We start from the raw sequence: 10,625 nt of genomic DNA, 5'->3' as shown, positions 1-10,625 counted from the left end.
CAAAGATAGAGTAACTGTTGTTAATTATACAAAAACATAAACAAAAACAAAATGAAATGTTAATAACCGGTTATATATTTTGGACTCTCAAAATGTGTATTAAGTGAAGGTGACTTTCGTTGTATGGATCTTCGAGTTATGGAGATATGAGGTCATTACAAGAGCAGTCTTTTCCTTCTGTTTGCATGTTTAAAACAACAGTTCTGATGTGGAATATGAAGTGTCTCGAAAAACACTGTACTTCGGTAAGAGTACAGAATATTCACTTTATCAGTTAGGACTAAATCAACCATTTGAACAGATTGGAGAGGATACTATCGTCATTTATGTTGAAATCAGTTCTGATTTTGGCGCCTCCTGCCATGTTTGGTACTCGCTAGTTGAGAAAAGTATTTAGTTTCGATTTGATGGAATTGTAAACACATACTCTGGTTGAAAGTTTTAATATTCACGACAATTTCTTTAGTAATCACATTCTTATAGAAACGTAAACATGTTGTTTTGCAATGTTTTATGGAGTGTCTACGCAATATTAGCTTTAAAACTATTGGACGAAATCAAAGAACGTGAAAAATAAATCAAAATATTTTATCTTTATTGAAGTTGATACATATTACTTTTCCAACTACTGAAGGGGATGCCAGTGAAATCTGTTAAGGAACATATCAGGTTTGCTTTGGTTTGTTTTGAACTTTGTGCAAAGCTACACAAAGGCTATCTGCGCTAGCCAAGATTAATTTAGCAATGTTGGGCTATTATTTTACCAGTGAATGGTAGGATTGACAGTCACATTATCACGCCTCCACGGCTGAAAGGGCGAGCATGTTTAGTGCGATGAGAATTGTTGGTCGAGCTACCTAACTATCTGGCCATGCCATGCCCAGGAATATTGCAATCAGGTTCGTGTGTCTGTTTGTCTGTCTGTCTTTGTTTCCTAGCTCGAATCTTGAAAATTCATAGGCTAACGTGTGCTTCACAACTATTCAAACATGCCAACTTTACCAAACAGATTCTTGGATAACTCGCTTCAATATTATAAGAAATATATTAATAAAAATGAACTGATAAGCAAACTACAGAGTTACGTTACACGTGATGAACCGAATCTTAAGTACCTCTCTCATCCAAACAGGCCAAACAATGCTAGTCTAACTGAATCCCAATAATCCAAATAAGATTATGTGTGTGTATAAGTGCTAAGCGGAACTTTATTGTGATCACTAACTAATAGTGTGATCAAACATGAGTGAAGATCGTAAAAATATGAGTTAATATTACCCCATAAATTGGATGTGGCGTGTGTATGTATATGCGTGTTTTCTTATAGCAAAGAGACATTGGGTTATCTGCTTTGTCCATTGAGGGAACTTGCACCTCTGATTTTGGCGTTGTAAAATCGACGATGTACTGCTGTCCCAGCAGGGGACTTGACATGGCACGAAAAGGGTATGCTAATTAAAACTGCGAACAAAGTACAAATTTTAACATACTCTATGTGATGCAACAGAGTGACAAAAGTAATTACTTAGGATTAAGTAAAAAGGCAAACAGGGATTCAGTTACAGTGGAAACAAAATGACGAGTCCAGAGAGAAAGGAAGAGGACTACGCTGAACCTGACCCTCTCTGGTGTAAAATCTGGTCCGAATCCTGCTGAAGAAGGCGACTGACAAAAATTGCACACCACATGGGAAGTCAGTATGGATCAGTCTAAATTTGGCCATGATGAGGATTCTGAATTCCTTTGAAACATTTTTCCTTACGTAATTATTGATAATTAATACTTAATCGTAATTATTATAACGCAATTATAAATTTTTAAATTAAAATAAGCTCGTCTTCTAAAGGATCTATAATAAATTTGGAAAGTGATTTTTTTTTTAATTACAACATTCTACTATTAAGTTGTGATGGAAAAACAACCTTGGATTAAGAGCTGATTTAGACTTTCTTTTCGTGTTTTTCCCCACTGGGACAGCGGTAAGTCTTCGGATTTACAACGCTAAAATCAAGGGGTTCGATTCCCATCAATGGACTCAGCAGACAGCTCGATGTGGCTTTGCTATAAGATAAACACACACACACACACACACACACACACTTATCGTGTTAAAAATTTCTATTTCCAGTGACAATGAATATCAAATTGTTGAAAACCAACCGTTTACTTGGGATTCAAAATTTTCTTTAGTCTAAAAGACCCCTCGGTGGACTCAACAGATAGTCCGATGTGGCTTTGCTATAAGAAAACACACACACAAACTGGGTCTAAGAGATTTAGCTGTCTCATAAAAATGGTGTCCCTAGAGAAGCCTTTACGGCAAAATTGGGAGCATCCAAATAAAAAGCCAAAGCTCATATTCGTGACACGTTTATCATGAACATTTATTTTACCCTCGAGGCACTGAAAACATTAAAAGCAAGAAACTGGGATTGTATAAAATCTCTTTTTATCAGAATAAGAAAAGGGTTTGGTATTACTTCCGAAAAGAGGGCATAACACAGACGGTCTACAAGCACATCTGAAGGGCATAACACAATACACCGGTTATAGATGAATATGTTTAAGTTAATAATGATCATAAGAGATGTACAATGAGGTTAGAACTCCACAAGGTCTAGCACTAGCATTGAATTAAAATAAACATTGCGATTTAACTATAATATATCGAAGATATTTACCAATACTTAGTATTTTTATATGAAAAGAATGGCCAGGTGGGTTGAGGTGTTCGACTCGTAATCTGAGGGTTGCGTGTTCGAATCTTCATCATACCAAACATGTTCGCCATTTCAGTCGTGGAAGCATTATAATGTTATGGTTAATCCCGCTATTCGTTGGTAAAAGAGTAGCCCAAGAGTTGGCGGTGTATGGTGATTACTAGCTGTCTTTCCTCTAGTCTTATACTACAAAATTAGGGACAGCTAGCGCAGAGAGCCCTCGAGTTGCTTCGCGCGAAATTCAAAAAACAAATAATGTAAAGAATATGCGTATATACAGGTTGTGACGTGCGAATTCATAATAAAATATGTATAGTTTTACTTCAGATGAATTGTTTTATAATAAGGAGCATGTTGAAGTGTATTTTAGACGAGTGCTTTTGATGTACATAGTCTTAAAAAAATTGTCAAGATTTTTACTGTAAACAAACATTTCTGACGAATATATAAGCAGTAAAAGGTATAGCAATTTCGCTCTACGTGAATGTTTTCACGTATATATTCGCAATCAGTAGGTGTAGTACGTTTTCCATTAGATAAATTATTTCGATAAACATATTTGCAGTAACAAATAAACATTCATTGTCTTTAAATAAGTATTTGTGATGCTCATATTCACAATAAAAAGTAGAGTTTTGCTTTTAACTAAATAGGTTTAATCTGCATACTTGTATTAAAAGCTATAGCAAATTTTGCCTTTATACAAGCAGTTTCAACTTGCATACTTGCAGTAAAAGAAACAATAATTTTTGTCTTCAGACAATTTTTTTAATGTATGCACGTATTCTCAGTAAAAGGCATAGCAAGTCATTTACACAAGTAGTTTTAACTTGCATATTCGCAGTAAAAGAAACAGTAATTTTTGTCTTTAGACGAATGTTTTTGGTGTATGTACATACGTATTCGCAGTAAAAGCTATAGCAAGTTTTATCTTTAGACAGATAGTTTTATTGTGAATATTAACAGTTACAGGTGTAGCAGATTTTGCCTTTGTACAAGTGTATTTGGTGTAATCGTTGTATTAAAATGTATAGCAAGTTTTACCCTTAGACACATTTTGATGAACACATTTGTAATGAGGGATATGGAGAGTTTTATTTTGATATAAATGGTTTGGATCTGCATATACTAAATATAAAGTTGCTGAGTTTTTATTTTCGCGCAAGTGATTTTGGTGTGCACGTCTACAGTAAAACGTGAGGTCAGCATTGCAATCTGTGAAGGTTTTTGTTTTTCCTGCTATTTATTTAATCATTGCATACGTTAGAATCCCGGTTTACTAGGATTTTTGCAGCTTGGGTCATAGCCCTTTAATGTTTGGCAGTTCTTGTTCTGCATCGTTGCATTTTATGTTATATTATCTTAGAGACAGTTGCGTAGCCCAGGCAGTCAAGTTAAATGTTGTTTTAATGGGCCGCTATACTTGAAAGTGTATAACTCTTTTTTCTATTTTTTTTGGTTGCGTGTCTTACTTCTATGTGAAGGGTAAAAAAAAAAAAAAAGAATTTATGTTTAGACTTAGAGGATCTTTATTTTTCAAATCAGTAAGAACGGATAAAATAGCATTGTGAAGAAAATAACTTCCTATTTTAATTGTACGTAAAGTATTCCTCAAAACTACTCTGAAGATCAGTAGTAGAAACGTATAGAGTAATCAGTAATGAATATCTCGACAAAGAATAGGTAACAATATAATAATTAGGTGATCGAGTAAGCTACTACCAATGACCAGATTTAATCGACACATTAAACGACAAGAACTAGATCATATTTTTTTTATTTAACTTTTGCTCTTCCTTACGTTTGAAACTTTAAAAAAACCATACAGATTTGAACCTTTAAATGTAGGGTTTGTTTCTTCTCATGTGTCAATAAATCTCAACATTCAACCTTTCCACTCAATCGAATTCAAATAACAAATAAAAAGAGTAAAATTATTTGTTATTAAATACGCAGTTACACAATGGGCTATATAAGCTCTGCCCACCGCGATTATCGAAATCCGATATACGAATTTTAGAGTTATAAACCATCACACTTACTTCTGAGCCACAGGGGTAGTGAGAGTAGAAACATTCATAACTTATGTCATTCTGCTAAGATTTTATGTTATATCGACATTAGTTTTTTCTTCATACCTATGTTTGTACATACTGCTGTTAATTATGAGTCTTCCTGTGGCGTCATTACTAAATACACATAACTGTTAATTATGAGTCTTCCTGTGGCATCATTACTAAATACACATAACTGTTAATTATGAATCTTCCTGTGGCGTCATTACTAACTACACATAACTGTTAATCATGAGTCTTCCTGTGGCGTCATTACTAAATACACATAACTGTTAATTATGAGTCTTCCTGTGGCGTCATTACTAAATACACATAACTATTAATTATAAGTCTTCCTGTATTGTTACTACTAAATACACATAACTGTTAATTATGAGTCTTCCTGTGGCGTCATTACTAAATACACATAACTATTAATTATAAGTCTTCCTGTATTGTTACTACTAAATACACATAACTGTTAATTATGAGTCTTCCTGTGGCGTCATTACGAAATACACATAACTGTTAATTATGAGTCTTCCTGTGGCGTCATTACTAAATACACATAACTATTAATTATAAGTCTTCCTGTATTGTTACTACTAAATACACATAACTGTTAATTATGAGTCTTCCTGTGGCGTCACTACTATATACACATAACTATTAATTATAAGTTTTCTTTTAGTGTTTCTACCAAATACACATAGATGTTAATTATAAATATTCCTGTATTGTTACTACTAAATACGGCCTGACATCGCCAAGCGTGTTAAGGCGTGCAACTCGTAATCTGAGGGTCGCGGGTTCGCATCCCCGTCGCGCCAAACATGCTCGCCCTTTCAGCCGTGGAGGCGTTATATTGTGACGGTCAATTCCACTATTCGTTGGTAAAAGAGTAGCCCAAGAGTTGGCGGTGGGTGGTGATGGCTAGCTGCCTTCCCTGTGGTTTAACACTGCTAAATTAGGGACGACCAGCACAGATAGCCCTCGAGTAGCTTTGTGCGAAATTAAAAACAAACAAACCAATACTACTAAATACACATAGTTGTTAATTATAAGTCCTACTGTGATGTGGCATCGTGACAAAGTACATAAGTTTGTACAAGAAAGTAGTTTTAATAGTAGGTAAAGTGTTGCTTTAACGTAGCAGTTACATCTGTTTGTATCTTTCGTTAATAACTGATAACAAGATCTATTCAGTTAATCTTACTCACTTGTTTTCTTTAGATTCTTTTGTGCTTTTATTTTGGCTGTCCTAATTTTGCATATTGCAAGCAACAAGGGAATTTGTGTTGTTGTTGTTTTTTTACCGCAGCAAGTGTAGCGTTTCTCTTTTACTGAGATTGCACTGTGATAATAAACTGTCTCCAAAATACTTGATCACACAAATCGAGAGTAACGCACATTTTTGTAGTTCATTTAACTGCTCTATTGGCACCTACACACACACACACACACAGATATATAGTATATTACAATAAAATATGTAACACAAATTATATTTTGACAAGAATTTTATTATCACTTTCGGAACTACCGTATCGATTAGTAATGTAACTAGTGATTATCAAATGGATTTCATTAGTATAACGTAAGCCGACCCGGCATGGCCAAGCATGTTAAGGCGTACGACTCGTAATCTGAGGGTCACGGGTTCGCATCCCGGTCGCGCCAAACATGCTCACCCTTTCAGCCGTGGGGACGTTATATTGTGACGATCAATTCCACTATTCGTTGGTAAAAGAGTAGCCCAATCTAGTCTTACACTGCTAAATTAGGGACTGATAGCGCAGATAGCCCTCGTGTAGCTTTGTGCGAAATTCCAAAACAAACAATAACGTAAGCTAAGCACATCCATATTTGTCTGTTAAAGAATCACAAAGAACAACTTACATATAAAACTCATAGTAAACTGTAGAATGGGGCCTCGAGAGTAAAGAATTGTTAGTTTTGTGGTTTATTTGCAGTTAAACACAAAGCTACTCAATGGGTATCAAAACCAGATTTCTACAGTTTTAGGTTCGCAGATATACCGAGAACAACGACAAACAAATGACTCAATAATAAATTCAACTGAGTACGTAAGAGAACAATAGAAAATTACATTTTTTGCGTGAATTCCTCGTAAATATTCTAGAAAATTTATCAATAATTTGCTTTTTTTTCTCTCTTTCTCTTTCCTCCTTTGGCCGAGCATGGTATTGAGTCAGAGATGTCGGGCTACGGAACGAAAGGTTTGAGGTTCTAGCTCGTCTGTTAGGGTGCTATAAACTTGACTCTGAGTAACAGTCAAATTAATGACAGGATGCTACTGACTGGGCCCGGTATGGCCAAGTGTGTTTAAGGCGTTCGACTCGTAGACCGAGGGTCGTGGATTCAAATCCTCGTCGTACCAAACATGCTCGCCCTATCAGCCGTGGGGAGTTATAGTGTTACGATCAATCCCACTATTCGTTGGTAAAAGAGTAACCCAAGAGTTGGCGGTGGGTGGTGAGGACGAGCTGATTCCCTCTATTCTTACACTGCTAATTTAGGGACGGCTAGCACAGATAGCCCTCGTGGAGCTTTGCGCAAAATTGAAAACAAACAGCTACTGACAGATTGCTCTCCCTCCGATGGGTTTGTGATGATTAAGATAAAATAAATGGTCGGTTTAAATAACAACAGTGACTGATACTTGGAAGATATATCTTACTTTTCTTTAATAACATTTCAAAAAAACAGAAGACAGATAGATCTTAACTTCAGTTTAACACACCTCTGACTTGAAATACGTAAAGAAGAAATTAAAAAGGGTGGGTGGATAGGTTTGGCGTTTTATGGCGCAAACGACTAGGCTATCTGGGCGAAATTAAAAAGAAAGCAGAGAAGTGAAACAAGTTTTACAAGGAGGCGTGGCTTTTATTACGCATGATTTTTAATATTTCTTTGTTTTGTTTTTTTGGAATTAAGCTTGTTTGTTTGTTTGTTTTTGAATTTCGCACAAAGCTACTCGAGGGCTATTTGTGCTAGCCGTCCCTAATTTAGCAGTGTAAGACCAGAGGGAAGGCAGCTAGTCATCACCACCCACTGCCAACTCTTGGGCTACTCTTTTACCAACGAATAGTGGGATTGACCGTCACTTATAACGCCCCCACGGCTGGGAGGGCGAGCATGTTTGGCGCGATGAGGATGCGAACCCGCGACCCTCAGATCACGAGTCGCACGCCTTAACGGGCTTGGCCATGCCGGGCCTTGGAATTAAGCATCAGGCTGTACAAGGGACTATCTGTCCTCTGATCACTATAGGTATCGAAACCTGGTTTCTATCAGCATTAACGTAACTCCGCAGACATACCGAGGAGCATTTAATGTTTCAGTCCATACGTCACAAAAGATGGAGCTCAGATTTAAAATACTAATTTTCCAAATTTCAGGAGGTTCGTTTGTTTATTTCAGAAAAATAACCAGTTTGGATTATTGTTGTGACTACCACAGGGAATCGAACCTGGGTTTTAGTGTTAAGTCTATAGACTTCGCACTGGTTCAATAGGGACATTTCAAAAATGCTCGGCCCCGGCCCGGCCAGGTGGGTTAAGGGGTTCGACTCGTAATCCGAGAGTCGCGGGTTTAAATCCCCGTCGCACCAAACATGCTCGCATTTCCAGCCGTAAGGGCGTTATAATGCGACGGTCAATCGCACTATTCGTTGGTAAAAGTGTAGTCCAAGAGCTGGTAGTGGGTGGTGATTACTAGTTGCCTTCCCTCTAGTCTTACACTGCTAAATTAGGGACGGCTAGCGTAGATCGCCCTCGAGTAGCTTTGCGCGAAATTACCCCGATAGGGGGCTTGTACATGACACTCGATTGAAGGAACACGGATGTTCACCGTTGAGACAGTGGTAAGTCTAATGACGTATAACGCTAAAATCCGGGGTTAAATTCTCCGTGTCGTATACAGTAGTTAACCTATTGTTGCTTTTCTAGAAACAAACAATAAACACAGACTGTAGATACACCTGTTGGTGCAGTGAATGTAATTTTCTTTGCTGATACTTACAGACAAACATATATCTATTGTTTCAAAGATGTTTTATTAATGTTTTGACTTTAATGAACTGTTCTCGCACACTTCTTCACGCCACACATAATAAGAGTAAGCCTCATTATAAGCTCCTGCACACTTCTTCACGCCACACATAATAAGAGTAAGCCTCATTATAAGCTCCTGCACACTTCTTCACGCCACACATAATAAGTGTCAGCCTCATCATGAGCTCCTGCACACTTCTTCACGCCACACATAATAAGAGTAAGCCTCATTATAAGCTCCTGCACACTTCTTCACGCCACACATAATAAGAGTAAGCCTCATTATGAGCTCCTGCACACTTCTTCACGCCACACATAATAAGAGTAAGCCTCATTATGAGCTCCTGCACACTTCTTCACGCCACACATAATAAGAGTAAGCCTCATTATGAGCTCCTGCACACTTCTTCACGCCACACATAATAAGAGTAAGCCTCATTATAAGCTCCTGCACACTTCTTCACGCCACACATAATAAGAGTAAGCCTCATTATAAGCTCCTGCACACTTCTTCACGCCACACATAATAAGAGTAAGCCTCATTATAAGCTCCTGCACACTTCTTCACGCCACACATAATAAGAGTAAGCCTCATTATAAGCTCCTGCGCACTTCTTCACGTCACACATAATAAGAGTAAGCCTCATTATAAGCTCCTGCACACTTCTTCACGCCACACATAATAAGAGTAAGCCTCATTATGAGCTCCTGCACACTTCTTCACGCCACACATAATAAGAGTAAGCCTCATTATAAGCTCCTGCACACTTCTTCACGCCACACATAATAAGAGTAAGCCTCATTATAAGCTCCTGCACACTTCTTCACGCCACACATAATAAGAGTAAGCCCCATTATAAGCTCCTGCACACTTCTTCACGCCACACATAATAAGAGTAAGCCTCATTATAAGCTCCTGCACACTTCTTCACGCCACACATAATAAGAGTAAGCCTCATTATAAGCTCCTGCGCACTTCTTCACGTCACACATAATAAGAGTAAGCCTCATTATAAGCTCCTGCGCACTTCTTCACGTCACACATAATAAGAGTAAGCCTCATTATAAGCTCCTGCACACTTCTTCACGCCACACATAATAAGAGTAAGCCTCATTATGAGCTCCTGCACACTTCTTCACGCCACACATAATAAGAGTAAGCCTCATTATAAGCTCCTGCACACTTCTTCACGCCACACATAATAAGAGTAAGCCTCATTATAAGCTCCTGCACACTTCTTCACGCCACACATAATAAGAGTAAGCCTCATTATAAGCTCCTGCACACTTCTTCACGCCACACATAATAAGAGTAAGCCTCATTATAAGCTCCTGCACACTTCTTCACGCCACACATAATAAGAGTAAGCCTCATTATAAGCTCCTGCGCACTTCTTCACGTCACACATAATAAGAGTAAGCCTCATTATAAGCTCCTGCGCACTTCTTCACGTCACACATAATAAGAGTAAGCCTCATTATAAGCTCCTGCACACTTCTTTAGGTCACACATAATAAGAGTAAGCCTCATTATAAGCTCCTGCACACTTCTTCACGCCACACATAATAAGAGTAAGCCTCATTATAAGCTCCTGCACACTTCTTCACGTCACACATAATAAGAGTAAGCCTCATTATAAGCTCCTGCGCACCTCTTCACGCCACACATAATAAGAGTAAGCCTCATTATAAGCTCCTGCACACTTCTTTAGGTCACACATAAAGGAAGCAGGCCTCTGTATAGGCTCCTGCAAGCCAAAACACTATCTCACTGT

The sequence above is a fragment of the Tachypleus tridentatus genome, chromosome 6, assembly GCF_004210375.1.
Source record: "Tachypleus tridentatus isolate NWPU-2018 chromosome 6, ASM421037v1, whole genome shotgun sequence".
NCBI classification, from domain to species: Eukaryota; Metazoa; Arthropoda; class Merostomata; order Xiphosura; family Limulidae; genus Tachypleus; species Tachypleus tridentatus.
The sequence above is the reverse complement of the archived record's forward strand: the minus strand, read 5'-3'. Positions refer to the sequence as shown.